Raw genomic sequence first — 13,164 nt, 5'->3', positions numbered from 1 at the left:
AGCTGCGGCCTTCTTAGCTCTGTGGTAGAGCACTGGTCTCGTAAACCAGGGGTCGTGAGTTCGACCCTCACAGAAGGCATTCATTTTTTTTAACTTTGCTGCTGAGAGCAGAGCTAGCTCGAGCAGCATCTAACAAATGGCAGTGCACTGAATGAAGGGGAAGTTCTACAACCGATAAAGAATGCTCTACTTGCATCAGAGGTTTACTGAATGTGTAGGCGGAACACTGTTTTGTATGCATTTTGTAGTAGAATGTCATGCTTGGCGATGTCATTCGTTAATGAGCTCCGCTACAGTGTGCATGCACGTTTTCCATGTGAAGAGGCGTAAGCAGATACTACCATTCTGCGAGGTGCCTGCAGAAAGTATACGAGTTGCATTGATAAAGAGAGCAGGAGTGACCGCAAGTCAAGGCCTCCGTGGCGCAATCGGCTAGCGCGTTCGGCTGTTAACCGAAAGGTTGGTGGTTCGAGCCCACCCGGGGGCGAAATCGTTTTAATCGCCACCGAGGTGAAGACATATGTCCACTTTGATAGAGATACACAGCTAGAGTGACAGTTTGGCTGTGTTTGAATGATGCCACACAGCGTTATACACATTCAGCCACGTGACAGTGGAGGTAAAAGCATGGCCCTATGCGGACGTTCTACTGTTTTCCTATTCATTCGGCATGTGTGACACTGCAATAGAGCGACGACCACTACAAAAGATGTATTATTTACATTTCATTTCAGCGTATACACCGCGAGTGCCATGTGACAGGGCCTCTCTCTCGATGTCGATCTGCATTTGGCGTCTCTTAAGTGTCGGTCTGCAGTAGGCCGCTGTTGGCCGAGCGGCGTGCAGTCGCCTTACATGAAGCCCAATGGGCAACTTCAGTGCCACTGTGGACGACAGCATACTGTAGCCGGAGAGAGGAGTCGAAAGGCGCGTTTCACAGTAGAGCCACGCTATCCCACAAGCTGTGCACTAGGTCAAGTTTTTCGCAGACCGCAAACCTTTGGTGGCTTGACGCTCGTCGTCGATCGTAAGGGTGAAACAGTGAAGAGAGTTGGAAAACGGTAAGGTGGACACCCCCAGCAGCATGTGTGTGTCAAATCCGATATCTGGTCGAGGGCTGTAAGATTCAGTATGATGACGTGACAATTCGGGAGTAGCTCAGGAAGGCAAAGCTGCGGCCTTCTTAGCTCTGTGGTAGAGCACTGGTCTCGTAAACCAGGGGTCGTGAGTTCGACCCTCACAGAAGGCATTCATTTTTTAACGTTGCTGCTGAGAGCAGAGCTAGCTCGAGCAGCATCTAACAAATGGCAGTGCACTGAATGAAGGGGAAGATCTACAACCGATAAAGAATTCTCTACTTGCATCAGAGGTTTACTGAATGTGTAGGCGGAACAATGTTTTGTATGCATTTTGTAGTAGAATGTCATGCTTGGCGATGTCATTCGTTAATGAGCTCCGCTACAGTGTGCATGCACGTTATCCATGTGAAGAGGCGTAAGCAGATACTACCATTCTGCGAGGTGCCTGCAGAAAGTATACGAGTTGCATTGATAAAGAGAGCAGGAGTGACCGCAAGTCAAGGCCTCCGTGGCGCAATCGGCTAGCGCGTTCGGCTGTTAACCGAAAGGTTGGTTGTTCGAGCCCACCTGGGGGCGAAATCGTTTTAATCGCCACCGAGGTGAAGACATATGTCCACTTTGATAGAGATACACAGCTAGAGTGACAGTTTGGCTGTGTTTGAATGATGCCACACAGCCTTATACACATTCAGCCACGTGACAGTGGAGGTAAAAACATGGCCCTATGCGGACGTTCTACTGTTTTCCTATTCATTCGGCACGTGTGACATTGCAGTAGAGCGACGACCACTACAAAAGATGTATTATTTACATTTCATTTCAGCGTATACACCGCGAGTGCCATGTGACAGGGCCTCTCTCTCGATGTCGATCTGCATTTGGCGTCTCTTAAGTGTCGGTCTGCAGTAGGCCGCTGTTGGCCGAGCGGCGTGCAGTCGCCTTACATGAAGCCCAATGGGCAACTTCAGTGCCACTGTGGACGACAGCATACTGTAGCCGGAGAGAGGAGTCGAAAGGCGCGTTTCACAGTAGAGCCACGCTATCCCACAAGCTGTGCACTAGGTCAAGTTTTTCGCAGACCGCAAACCTTTGGTGGCTTGACGCTCGTCGTCGATCGTAAGGGTGAAACAGTGAAGAGAGTTGGAAAACGGTAAGGTGGACACCCCCAGCAGCATGTGTGTGTCAAATCCGACTTCTGGTCGAGGGCTGTAAGATTCAGTATGATGACGTGACAATTCGGGAGTAGCTCACGAAGGCAAAGCTGCGGCCTTCTTAGCTCAGTGGTAGAGCACTGGTCTCGTAAACCAGGGGTCGTGAGTTCGACCCTCACAGAAGGCATTCATTTTTTTAACGTTGCTGCTGAGAGCAGAGCTAGCTCGAGCAGCATCTAACAAATGGCAGTGCACTGAATGAAGGGGAAGTTCTACAACCGATAAAGAATGCTCTACTTGCATCAGAGGTTTACTGAATGTGTAGGCGGAACACTGTTTTGTATGCATTTTGTAGTAGAATTTCATGCTTGGCGATGTCATTCGGTAATGAGCTCCGCTACAGTGTGCATGCACGTTATCCATGTGAAGAGGCGTAAGCAGATACTACCATTCTGCGAGGTGCCTGCAGAAAGTATACGAGTTGCATTGATAAAGAGAGCAGGAGTAACCGCAAGTCAAGGCCTCCGTGGCGCAATCGGCTAGCGCGTTCGGCTGTTAACCGAAAGGTTGGTGGTTCGAGCCCACCCGGGGGCGAAATCGTTTTAATCGCCACCGAGGTGATGACATATGTCCACTTTGATAGAGATACACAGCTAGAGTGACAGTTAGGCTGTGTTTGAATGATGCCACACAGCCTTATACACATTCAGCCACGTGACAGTGGAGGTAAAAGCATGGCCCTATGCGGACGTTCTACTGTTTTCCTATTCATTCGGCATGTGTGACACTGCAGTAGAGCGACGACCACTACAAAAGATGTATTATTTACATTTCATTTCAGCGTATACACCGCGAGTGCCATGTGACAGGGCCTCTCTCTCGATGTCGATCTGCATTTGGCGTCTCTTAAGTGTCGGTCTGCAGTAGGCCGCTGTTGGCCGAGCGGCGTGCAGTCGCCTTACATGAAGCCCAATGGGCAACTTCAGTGCCACTGTGGACGACAGCATACTGTAGCCGGAGAGAGGAGTCGAAAGGCGCGTTTCACAGTAGAGCCACGCTATCCCACAAGCTGTGCACTAGGTCAAGTTTTTCGCAGACCGCAAACCTTTGGTGGCTTGACGCTCGTCGTCGATCGTAAGGGTGAAACAGTGAAGAGAGTTGGAAAACGGTAAGGTGGACACCCCCAGCAGCATGTGTGTGTCAAATCCGACTTCTGGTCGAGGGCTGTAAGATTCAGTATGATGACGTGACAATTCGGGAGTAGCTCACGAAGGCAAAGCTGCGGCCTTCTTAGCTCTGTGGTAGAGCACTGGTCTCGTAAACCAGGGGTCGTGAGTTCGACCCTCACAGAAGGCATTCATTTTTTTTAACTTTGCTGCTGAGAGCAGAGCTAGCTCGAGCAGCATCTAACAAATGGCAGTGCACTGAATGAAGGGGAAGTTCTACAACCGATAAAGAATGCTCTACTTGCATCAGAGGTTTACTGAATGTGTAGGCGGAACACTGTTTTGTATGCATTTTGTAGTAGAATGTCATGCTTGGCGATGTCATTCGTTAATGAGCTCCGCTACAGTGTGCATGCACGTTTTCCATGTGAAGAGGCGTAAGCAGATACTACCATTCTGCGAGGTGCCTGCAGAAAGTATACGAGTTGCATTGATAAAGAGAGCAGGAGTGACCGCAAGTCAAGGCCTCCGTGGCGCAATCGGCTAGCGCGTTCGGCTGTTAACCGAAAGGTTGGTGGTTCGAGCCCACCCGGGGGCGAAATCGTTTTAATCGCCACCGAGGTGAAGACATATGTCCACTTTGATAGAGATACACAGCTAGAGTGACAGTTTGGCTGTGTTTGAATGATGCCACACAGCGTTATACACATTCAGCCACGTGACAGTGGAGGTAAAAGCATGGCCCTATGCGGACGTTCTACTGTTTTCCTATTCATTCGGCATGTGTGACACTGCAATAGAGCGACGACCACTACAAAAGATGTATTATTTACATTTCATTTCAGCGTATACACCGCGAGTGCCATGTGACAGGGCCTCTCTCTCGATGTCGATCTGCATTTGGCGTCTCTTAAGTGTCGGTCTGCAGTAGGCCGCTGTTGGCCGAGCGGCGTGCAGTCGCCTTACATGAAGCCCAATGGGCAACTTCAGTGCCACTGTGGACGACAGCATACTGTAGCCGGAGAGAGGAGTCGAAAGGCGCGTTTCACAGTAGAGCCACGCTATCCCACAAGCTGTGCACTAGGTCAAGTTTTTCGCAGACCGCAAACCTTTGGTGGCTTGACGCTCGTCGTCGATCGTAAGGGTGAAACAGTGAAGAGAGTTGGAAAACGGTAAGGTGGACACCCCCAGCAGCATGTGTGTGTCAAATCCGATATCTGGTCGAGGGCTGTAAGATTCAGTATGATGACGTGACAATTCGGGAGTAGCTCAGGAAGGCAAAGCTGCGGCCTTCTTAGCTCTGTGGTAGAGCACTGGTCTCGTAAACCAGGGGTCGTGAGTTCGACCCTCACAGAAGGCATTCATTTTTTAACGTTGCTGCTGAGAGCAGAGCTAGCTCGAGCAGCATCTAACAAATGGCAGTGCACTGAATGAAGGGGAAGATCTACAACCGATAAAGAATTCTCTACTTGCATCAGAGGTTTACTGAATGTGTAGGCGGAACAATGTTTTGTATGCATTTTGTAGTAGAATGTCATGCTTGGCGATGTCATTCGTTAATGAGCTCCGCTACAGTGTGCATGCACGTTATCCATGTGAAGAGGCGTAAGCAGATACTACCATTCTGCGAGGTGCCTGCAGAAAGTATACGAGTTGCATTGATAAAGAGAGCAGGAGTGACCGCAAGTCAAGGCCTCCGTGGCGCAATCGGCTAGCGCGTTCGGCTGTTAACCGAAAGGTTGGTTGTTCGAGCCCACCTGGGGGCGAAATCGTTTTAATCGCCACCGAGGTGAAGACATATGTCCACTTTGATAGAGATACACAGCTAGAGTGACAGTTTGGCTATGTTTGAATGATGCCACACAGCCTTATACACATTCAGCCACGTGACAGTGGAGGTAAAAACATGGCCCTATGCGGACGTTCTACTGTTTTCCTATTCATTCGGCACGTGTGACATTGCAGTAGAGCGACGACCACTACAAAAGATGTATTATTTACATTTCATTTCAGCGTATACACCGCGAGTGCCATGTGACAGGGCCTCTCTCTCGATGTCGATCTGCATTTGGCGTCTCTTAAGTGTCGGTCTGCAGTAGGCCGCTGTTGGCCGAGCGGCGTGCAGTCGCCTTACATGAAGCCCAATGGGCAACTTCAGTGCCACTGTGGACGACAGCATACTGTAGCCGGAGAGAGGAGTCGAAAGGCGCGTTTCACAGTAGAGCCACGCTATCCCACAAGCTGTGCACTAGGTCAAGTTTTTCGCAGACCGCAAACCTTTGGTGGCTTGACGCTCGTCGTCGATCGTAAGGATGAAACAGTGAAGAGAGTTGGAAAACGGTAAGGTGGACACCCCCAGCAGCATGTGTGTGTCAAATCCGATATCTGGTCGAGGGCTGTAAGATTCAGTATGATGACGTGACAATTCAGGAGTAGCTCACGAAGGCAAAGCTGCGGCCTTCTTAGCTCTGTGGTAGAGCACTGGTCTCGTAAACCAGGGGTCGTGAGTTCGACCCTCACAGAAGGCATTCATTCTTTTAACGTTGCTGCTGAGAGCAGAGCTAGCTCGAGCAGCATCTAACAAATGGCAGTGCACTGAATGAAGGGGAAGTTCTACAACCGATAAAGAATGCTCTACTTGCATCAGAGGTTTACTGAATGTGTAGGCGGAACACTGTTTTGTATGCATTTTGTAGTAGAATGTCATGCTTGGCGATGTCATTCGTTAATGAGCTCCGCTACAGTGTGCATGCACGTTATCCATGTGAAGAGGCGTAAGCAGATACTACCATTCTGCGAGGTGCCTGCAGAAAGTATACGAGTTGCATTGATAAAGAGAGCAGGAGTGACCGCAAGTCAAGGCCTCCGTGGCGCAATCGGCTAGCGCGTTCGGCTGTTAACCGAAAGGTTGGTGGTTCGAGCCCACCCGGGGGCGAAATCGTTTTAATCGCCACCGAGGTGAAGACATATGTCCACTTTGATAGAGATACACAGCTAGAGTGACAGTTTGGCTGTGTTTGAATGATGCCACACACCCTTATACACATTCAGCCACGTGACAGTGGAGGTAAAAACATGGCCCTATGCGGACGTTCTACTGTTTTCCTATTCATTCGGCACGTGTGACATTGCAGTAGAGCGACGACCACTACAAAAGATGTATTATTTACATTTCATTTCAGCGTATACACCGCGAGTGCCATGTGACAGGGCCTCTCTCTCGATGTCGATCTGCATTTGGCGTCTCTTAAGTGTCGGTCTGCAGTAGGCCGCTGTTGGCCGAGCGGCGTGCAGTCGCCTTACATGAAGCCCAATGGGCAACTTCAGTGCCACTGTGGACGACAGCATACTGTAGCCGGAGAGAGGAGTCGAAAGGCGCGTTTCACAGTAGAGCCACGCTATCCCACAAGCTGTGCACTAGGTCAAGTTTTTCGCAGACCGCAAACCTTTGGTGGCTTGACGCTCGTCGTCGATCGTAAGGGTGAAACAGTGAAGAGAGTTGGAAAACGGTAAGGTGGACACCCCCAGCAGCATGTGTGTGTCAAATCCGATATCTGGTCGAGGGCTGTAAGATTCAGTATGATGACGTGACAATTCGGGAGTAGCTCAGGAAGGCAAAGCTGCGGCCTTCTTAGCTCTGTGGTAGAGCACTGGTCTCGTAAACCAGGGGTCGTGAGTTCGACCCTCACAGAAGGCATTCATTTTTTTAACGTTGCTGCTGAGAGCAGAGCTAGCTCGAGCAGCATCTAACAAATGGCAGTGCACTGAATGAAGGGGAAGTTCTACAACCGATAAAGAATGCTCTACTTGCATCAGAGGTTTACTGAATGTGTAGGCGGAACACTGTTTTGTATGCATTTTGTAGTAGAATGTCATGCTTGGCGATGTCATTCGTTAATGAGCTCCGCTACAGTGTGCATGCACGTTATCCATGTGAAGAGGCGTAAGCAGATACTACCATTCTGCGAGGTGCCTGCAGAAAGTATACGAGTTGCATTGATAAAGAGAGCAGGAGTGACCGCAAGTCAAGGCCTCCGTGGCGCAATCGGCTAGCGCGTTCGGCTGTTAACCGAAAGGTTGGTGGTTCGAGCCCACCCGGGGGCGAAATCGTTTTAATCGCCACCGAGGTGAAGACATATGTCCACTTTGATAGAGATACACAGCTAGAGTGACAGTTTGGCTGTGTTTGAATGATGCCACACACCCTTATACACATTCAGCCACGTGACAGTGGAGGTAAAAACATGGCCCTATGCGGACGTTCTACTGTTTTCCTATTCATTCGGCACGTGTGACATTGCAGTAGAGCGACGACCACTACAAAAGATGTATTATTTACATTTCATTTCAGCGTATACACCGCGAGTGCCATGTGACAGGGCCTCTCTCTCGATGTCGATCTGCATTTGGCGTCTCTTAAGTGTCGGTCTGCAGTAGGCCGCTGTTGGCCGAGCGGCGTGCAGTCGCCTTACATGAAGCCCAATGGGCAACTTCAGTGCCACTGTGGACGACAGCATACTGTAGCCGGAGAGAGGAGTCGAAAGGCGCGTTTCACAGTAGAGCCACGCTATCCCACAAGCTGTGCACTAGGTCAAGTTTTTCGCAGACCGCAAACCTTTGGTGGCTTGACGCTCGTCGTCGATCGTAAGGGTGAAACAGTGAAGAGACTTGGAAAACGGTAAGGTGGACACCCCCAGCAGCATGTGTGTGTCAAATCCGATATCTGGTCGAGGGCTGTAAGATTCAGTATGATGACGTGACAATTCGGGAGTAGCTCACGAAGGCAAAGCTGCGGCCTTCTTAGCTCAGTGGTAGAGCACTGGTCTCGTAAACCAGGGGTCGTGAGTTCGACCCTCACAGAAGGCATTCATTTTTTTAACGTTGCTGCTGAGAGCAGAGCTAGCTCGAGCAGCATCTAACAAATGGCAGTGCACTGAATGAAGGGGAAGTTCTACAACCGATAAAGAATGCTCTACTTGCATCAGAGGTTTACTGAATGTGTAGGCGGAACACTGTTTTGTATGCATTTTGTAGTAGAATTTCATGCTTGGCGATGTCATTCGGTAATGAGCTCCGCTACAGTGTGCATGCACGTTATCCATGTGAAGAGGCGTAAGCAGATACTACCATTCTGCGAGGTGCCTGCAGAAAGTATACGAGTTGCATTGATAAAGAGAGCAGGAGTAACCGCAAGTCAAGGCCTCCGTGGCGCAATCGGCTAGCGCGTTCGGCTGTTAACCGAAAGGTTGGTGGTTCGAGCCCACCCGGGGGCGAAATCGTTTTAATCGCCACCGAGGTGATGACATATGTCCACTTTGATAGAGATACACAGCTAGAGTGACAGTTAGGCTGTGTTTGAATGATGCCACACAGCCTTATACACATTCAGCCACGTGACAGTGGAGGTAAAAGCATGGCCCTATGCGGACGTTCTACTGTTTTCCTATTCATTCGGCATGTGTGACACTGCAGTAGAGCGACGACCACTACAAAAGATGTATTATTTACATTTCATTTCAGCGTATACACCGCGAGTGCCATGTGACAGGGCCTCTCTCTCGATGTCGATCTGCATTTGGCGTCTCTTAAGTGTCGGTCTGCAGTAGGCCGCTGTTGGCCGAGCGGCGTGCAGTCGCCTTACATGAAGCCCAATGGGCAACTTCAGTGCCACTGTGGACGACAGCATACTGTAGCCGGAGAGAGGAGTCGAAAGGCGCGTTTCACAGTAGAGCCACGCTATCCCACAAGCTGTGCACTAGGTCAAGTTTTTCGCAGACCGCAAACCTTTGGTGGCTTGACGCTCGTCGTCGATCGTAAGGGTGAAACAGTGAAGAGAGTTGGAAAACGGTAAGGTGGACACCCCCAGCAGCATGTGTGTGTCAAATCCGACTTCTGGTCGAGGGCTGTAAGATTCAGTATGATGACGTGACAATTCGGGAGTAGCTCACGAAGGCAAAGCTGCGGCCTTCTTAGCTCTGTGGTAGAGCACTGGTCTCGTAAACCAGGGGTCGTGAGTTCGACCCTCACAGAAGGCATTCATTTTTTTTAACTTTGCTGCTGAGAGCAGAGCTAGCTCGAGCAGCATCTAACAAATGGCAGTGCACTGAATGAAGGGGAAGTTCTACAACCGATAAAGAATGCTCTACTTGCATCAGAGGTTTACTGAATGTGTAGGCGGAACACTGTTTTGTATGCATTTTGTAGTAGAATGTCATGCTTGGCGATGTCATTCGTTAATGAGCTCCGCTACAGTGTGCATGCACGTTTTCCATGTGAAGAGGCGTAAGCAGATACTACCATTCTGCGAGGTGCCTGCAGAAAGTATACGAGTTGCATTGATAAAGAGAGCAGGAGTGACCGCAAGTCAAGGCCTCCGTGGCGCAATCGGCTAGCGCGTTCGGCTGTTAACCGAAAGGTTGGTGGTTCGAGCCCACCCGGGGGCGAAATCGTTTTAATCGCCACCGAGGTGAAGACATATGTCCACTTTGATAGAGATACACAGCTAGAGTGACAGTTTGGCTGTGTTTGAATGATGCCACACAGCGTTATACACATTCAGCCACGTGACAGTGGAGGTAAAAGCATGGCCCTATGCGGACGTTCTACTGTTTTCCTATTCATTCGGCATGTGTGACACTGCAATAGAGCGACGACCACTACAAAAGATGTATTATTTACATTTCATTTCAGCGTATACACCGCGAGTGCCATGTGACAGGGCCTCTCTCTCGATGTCGATCTGCATTTGGCGTCTCTTAAGTGTCGGTCTGCAGTAGGCCGCTGTTGGCCGAGCGGCGTGCAGTCGCCTTACATGAAGCCCAATGGGCAACTTCAGTGCCACTGTGGACGACAGCATACTGTAGCCGGAGAGAGGAGTCGAAAGGCGCGTTTCACAGTAGAGCCACGCTATCCCACAAGCTGTGCACTAGGTCAAGTTTTTCGCAGACCGCAAACCTTTGGTGGCTTGACGCTCGTCGTCGATCGTAAGGGTGAAACAGTGAAGAGAGTTGGAAAACGGTAAGGTGGACACCCCCAGCAGCATGTGTGTGTCAAATCCGATATCTGGTCGAGGGCTGTAAGATTCAGTATGATGACGTGACAATTCGGGAGTAGCTCAGGAAGGCAAAGCTGCGGCCTTCTTAGCTCTGTGGTAGAGCACTGGTCTCGTAAACCAGGGGTCGTGAGTTCGACCCTCACAGAAGGCATTCATTTTTTTAACGTTGCTGCTGAGAGCAGAGCTAGCTCGAGCAGCATCTAACAAATGGCAGTGCACTGAATGAAGGGGAAGATCTACAACCGATAAAGAATTCTCTACTTGCATCAGAGGTTTACTGAATGTGTAGGCGGAACAATGTTTTGTATGCATTTTGCAGTAGAATGTCATGCTTGGCGATGTCATTCGTTAATGAGCTCCGCTACAGTGTGCATGCACGTTATCCATGTGAAGAGGCGTAAGCAGATACTACCATTCTGCGAGGTGCCTGCAGAAAGTATACGAGTTGCATTGATAAAGAGAGCAGGAGTGACCGCAAGTCAAGGCCTCCGTGGCGCAATCGGCTAGCGCGTTCGGCTGTTAACCGAAAGGTTGGTTGTTCGAGCCCACCTGGGGGCGAAATCGTTTTAATCGCCACCGAGGTGAAGACATATGTCCACTTTGATAGAGATACACAGCTAGAGTGACAGTTTGGCTGTGTTTGAATGATGCCACACAGCCTTATACACATTCAGCCACGTGACAGTGGAGGTAAAAACATGGCCCTATGCGGACGTTCTACTGTTTTCCTATTCATTCGGCACGTGTGACATTGCAGTAGAGCGACGACCACTACAAAAGATGTATTATTTACATTTCATTTCAGCGTATACACCGCGAGTGCCATGTGACAGGGCCTCTCTCTCGATGTCGATCTGCATTTGGCGTCTCTTAAGTGTCGGTCTGCAGTAGGCCGCTGTTGGCCGAGCGGCGTGCAGTCGCCTTACATGAAGCCCAATGGGCAACTTCAGTGCCACTGTGGACGACAGCATACTGTAGCCGGAGAGAGGAGTCGAAAGGCGCGTTTCACAGTAGAGCCACGCTATCCCACAAGCTGTGCACTAGGTCAAGTTTTTCGCAGACCGCAAACCTTTGGTGGCTTGACGCTCGTCGTCGATCGTAAGGATGAAACAGTGAAGAGAGTTGGAAAACGGTAAGGTGGACACCCCCAGCAGCATGTGTGTGTCAAATCCGATATCTGGTCGAGGGCTGTAAGATTCAGTATGATGACGTGACAATTCAGGAGTAGCTCACGAAGGCAAAGCTGCGGCCTTCTTAGCTCTGTGGTAGAGCACTGGTCTCGTAAACCAGGGGTCGTGAGTTCGACCCTCACAGAAGGCATTCATTCTTTTAACGTTGCTGCTGAGAGCAGAGCTAGCTCGAGCAGCATCTAACAAATGGCAGTGCACTGAATGAAGGGGAAGTTCTACAACCGATAAAGAATGCTCTACTTGCATCAGAGGTTTACTGAATGTGTAGGCGGAACACTGTTTTGTATGCATTTTGTAGTAGAATGTCATGCTTGGCGATGTCATTCGTTAATGAGCTCCGCTACATTGTGCATGCACGTTATCCATGTGAAGAGGCGTAAGCAGATACTACCATTCTGCGAGGTGCCTGCAGAAAGTATACGAGTTGCATTGATAAAGAGAGCAGGAGTGACCGCAAGTCAAGGCCTCCGTGGCGCAATCGGCTAGCGCGTTCGGCTGTTAACCGAAAGGTTGGTGGTTCGAGCCCACCCGGGGGCGAAATCGTTTTAATCGCCACCGAGGTGAAGACATATGTCCACTTTGATAGAGATACACAGCTAGAGTGACAGTTTGGCTGTGTTTGAATGATGCCACACACCCTTATACACATTCAGCCACGTGACAGTGGAGGTAAAAACATGGCCCTATGCGGACGTTCTACTGTTTTCCTATTCATTCGGCACGTGTGACATTGCAGTAGAGCGACGACCACTACAAAAGATGTATTATTTACATTTCATTTCAGCGTATACACCGCGAGTGCCATGTGACAGGGCCTCTCTCTCGATGTCGATCTGCATTTGGCGTCTCTTAAGTGTCGGTCTGCAGTAGGCCGCTGTTGGCCGAGCGGCGTGCAGTCGCCTTACATGAAGCCCAATGGGCAACTTCAGTGCCACTGTGGACGACAGCATACTGTAGCCGGAGAGAGGAGTCGAAAGGCGCGTTTCACAGTAGAGCCACGCTATCCCACAAGCTGTGCACTAGGTCAAGTTTTTCGCAGACCGCAAACCTTTGGTGGCTTGACGCTCGTCGTCGATCGTAAGGATGAAACAGTGAAGAGAGTTGGAAAACGGTAAGGTGGACACCCCCAGCAGCATGTGTGTGTCAAATCCGATATCTGGTCGAGGGCTGTAAGATTCAGTATGATGACGTGACAATTCAGGAGTAGCTCACGAAGGCAAAGCTGCGGCCTTCTTAGCTCTGTGGTAGAGCACTGGTCTCGTAAACCAGGGGTCGTGAGTTCGACCCTCACAGAAGGCATTCATTCTTTTAACGTTGCTGCTGAGAGCAGAGCTAGCTCGAGCAGCATCTAACAAATGGCAGTGCACTGAATGAAGGGGAAGTTCTACAACCGATAAAGAATGCTCTACTTGCATCAGAGGTTTACTGAATGTGTAGGCGGAACACTGTTTTGTATGCATTTTGTAGTAGAATGTCATGCTTGGCGATGTCATTCGTTAATGAGCTCCGCTACAGTGTGCATGC

The 13,164-nt window shown here is 49.9% G+C and overlaps 23 non-coding genes across 23 annotated transcripts; all 23 read left to right on the top strand.

The window, feature by feature from the left end:
• Window positions 1–7: 7 nt before the first annotated feature.
• Trnat-cgu (transfer RNA threonine (anticodon CGU)) lies at window positions 8–79 on the top strand. Its single transcript has one exon. It is a non-coding gene; the product is annotated as a tRNA-Thr (tRNA).
• A 334-nt stretch (window positions 80–413) lies between these two features.
• Window positions 414–487, top strand: Trnan-guu (transfer RNA asparagine (anticodon GUU)). Its single transcript has one exon. It is a non-coding gene; the product is annotated as a tRNA-Asn (tRNA).
• A 690-nt stretch (window positions 488–1,177) lies between these two features.
• On the top strand, window positions 1,178–1,249 carry Trnat-cgu (transfer RNA threonine (anticodon CGU)). The gene has a single exon. It is a non-coding gene; the product is annotated as a tRNA-Thr (tRNA).
• Window positions 1,250–1,581: 332 nt separating this feature from the next.
• Window positions 1,582–1,655, top strand: Trnan-guu (transfer RNA asparagine (anticodon GUU)). Its single transcript has one exon. It is a non-coding gene; the product is annotated as a tRNA-Asn (tRNA).
• A 690-nt stretch (window positions 1,656–2,345) lies between these two features.
• Window positions 2,346–2,417, top strand: Trnat-cgu (transfer RNA threonine (anticodon CGU)). Its single transcript has one exon. It is a non-coding gene; the product is annotated as a tRNA-Thr (tRNA).
• A 333-nt stretch (window positions 2,418–2,750) lies between these two features.
• Trnan-guu (transfer RNA asparagine (anticodon GUU)) lies at window positions 2,751–2,824 on the top strand. Its single transcript has one exon. It is a non-coding gene; the product is annotated as a tRNA-Asn (tRNA).
• Window positions 2,825–3,514: 690 nt separating this feature from the next.
• On the top strand, window positions 3,515–3,586 carry Trnat-cgu (transfer RNA threonine (anticodon CGU)). The gene has a single exon. It is a non-coding gene; the product is annotated as a tRNA-Thr (tRNA).
• Window positions 3,587–3,920: 334 nt separating this feature from the next.
• On the top strand, window positions 3,921–3,994 carry Trnan-guu (transfer RNA asparagine (anticodon GUU)). The gene has a single exon. It is a non-coding gene; the product is annotated as a tRNA-Asn (tRNA).
• Window positions 3,995–4,684: 690 nt separating this feature from the next.
• On the top strand, window positions 4,685–4,756 carry Trnat-cgu (transfer RNA threonine (anticodon CGU)). The gene has a single exon. It is a non-coding gene; the product is annotated as a tRNA-Thr (tRNA).
• Window positions 4,757–5,088: 332 nt separating this feature from the next.
• Window positions 5,089–5,162, top strand: Trnan-guu (transfer RNA asparagine (anticodon GUU)). The gene has a single exon. It is a non-coding gene; the product is annotated as a tRNA-Asn (tRNA).
• A 690-nt stretch (window positions 5,163–5,852) lies between these two features.
• Window positions 5,853–5,924, top strand: Trnat-cgu (transfer RNA threonine (anticodon CGU)). Its single transcript has one exon. It is a non-coding gene; the product is annotated as a tRNA-Thr (tRNA).
• Window positions 5,925–6,257: 333 nt separating this feature from the next.
• On the top strand, window positions 6,258–6,331 carry Trnan-guu (transfer RNA asparagine (anticodon GUU)). Its single transcript has one exon. It is a non-coding gene; the product is annotated as a tRNA-Asn (tRNA).
• A 690-nt stretch (window positions 6,332–7,021) lies between these two features.
• Trnat-cgu (transfer RNA threonine (anticodon CGU)) lies at window positions 7,022–7,093 on the top strand. Its single transcript has one exon. It is a non-coding gene; the product is annotated as a tRNA-Thr (tRNA).
• A 333-nt stretch (window positions 7,094–7,426) lies between these two features.
• On the top strand, window positions 7,427–7,500 carry Trnan-guu (transfer RNA asparagine (anticodon GUU)). The gene has a single exon. It is a non-coding gene; the product is annotated as a tRNA-Asn (tRNA).
• Window positions 7,501–8,190: 690 nt separating this feature from the next.
• On the top strand, window positions 8,191–8,262 carry Trnat-cgu (transfer RNA threonine (anticodon CGU)). Its single transcript has one exon. It is a non-coding gene; the product is annotated as a tRNA-Thr (tRNA).
• Window positions 8,263–8,595: 333 nt separating this feature from the next.
• Window positions 8,596–8,669, top strand: Trnan-guu (transfer RNA asparagine (anticodon GUU)). Its single transcript has one exon. It is a non-coding gene; the product is annotated as a tRNA-Asn (tRNA).
• A 690-nt stretch (window positions 8,670–9,359) lies between these two features.
• Trnat-cgu (transfer RNA threonine (anticodon CGU)) lies at window positions 9,360–9,431 on the top strand. Its single transcript has one exon. It is a non-coding gene; the product is annotated as a tRNA-Thr (tRNA).
• Window positions 9,432–9,765: 334 nt separating this feature from the next.
• Trnan-guu (transfer RNA asparagine (anticodon GUU)) lies at window positions 9,766–9,839 on the top strand. Its single transcript has one exon. It is a non-coding gene; the product is annotated as a tRNA-Asn (tRNA).
• Window positions 9,840–10,529: 690 nt separating this feature from the next.
• Window positions 10,530–10,601, top strand: Trnat-cgu (transfer RNA threonine (anticodon CGU)). Its single transcript has one exon. It is a non-coding gene; the product is annotated as a tRNA-Thr (tRNA).
• A 333-nt stretch (window positions 10,602–10,934) lies between these two features.
• Window positions 10,935–11,008, top strand: Trnan-guu (transfer RNA asparagine (anticodon GUU)). The gene has a single exon. It is a non-coding gene; the product is annotated as a tRNA-Asn (tRNA).
• A 690-nt stretch (window positions 11,009–11,698) lies between these two features.
• Window positions 11,699–11,770, top strand: Trnat-cgu (transfer RNA threonine (anticodon CGU)). The gene has a single exon. It is a non-coding gene; the product is annotated as a tRNA-Thr (tRNA).
• A 333-nt stretch (window positions 11,771–12,103) lies between these two features.
• Trnan-guu (transfer RNA asparagine (anticodon GUU)) lies at window positions 12,104–12,177 on the top strand. Its single transcript has one exon. It is a non-coding gene; the product is annotated as a tRNA-Asn (tRNA).
• Window positions 12,178–12,867: 690 nt separating this feature from the next.
• Trnat-cgu (transfer RNA threonine (anticodon CGU)) lies at window positions 12,868–12,939 on the top strand. Its single transcript has one exon. It is a non-coding gene; the product is annotated as a tRNA-Thr (tRNA).
• Window positions 12,940–13,164: the final 225 nt, after the last annotated feature.

The sequence above is a fragment of the Schistocerca cancellata genome, unplaced genomic scaffold (genome assembly GCF_023864275.1).
Source record: "Schistocerca cancellata isolate TAMUIC-IGC-003103 unplaced genomic scaffold, iqSchCanc2.1 HiC_scaffold_826, whole genome shotgun sequence".
Classification (NCBI taxonomy): Eukaryota; Metazoa; Arthropoda; class Insecta; order Orthoptera; family Acrididae; genus Schistocerca; species Schistocerca cancellata.
Note: the sequence above shows the minus strand (reverse complement) of the source record. Positions and strands in the feature narration are given on the sequence as shown.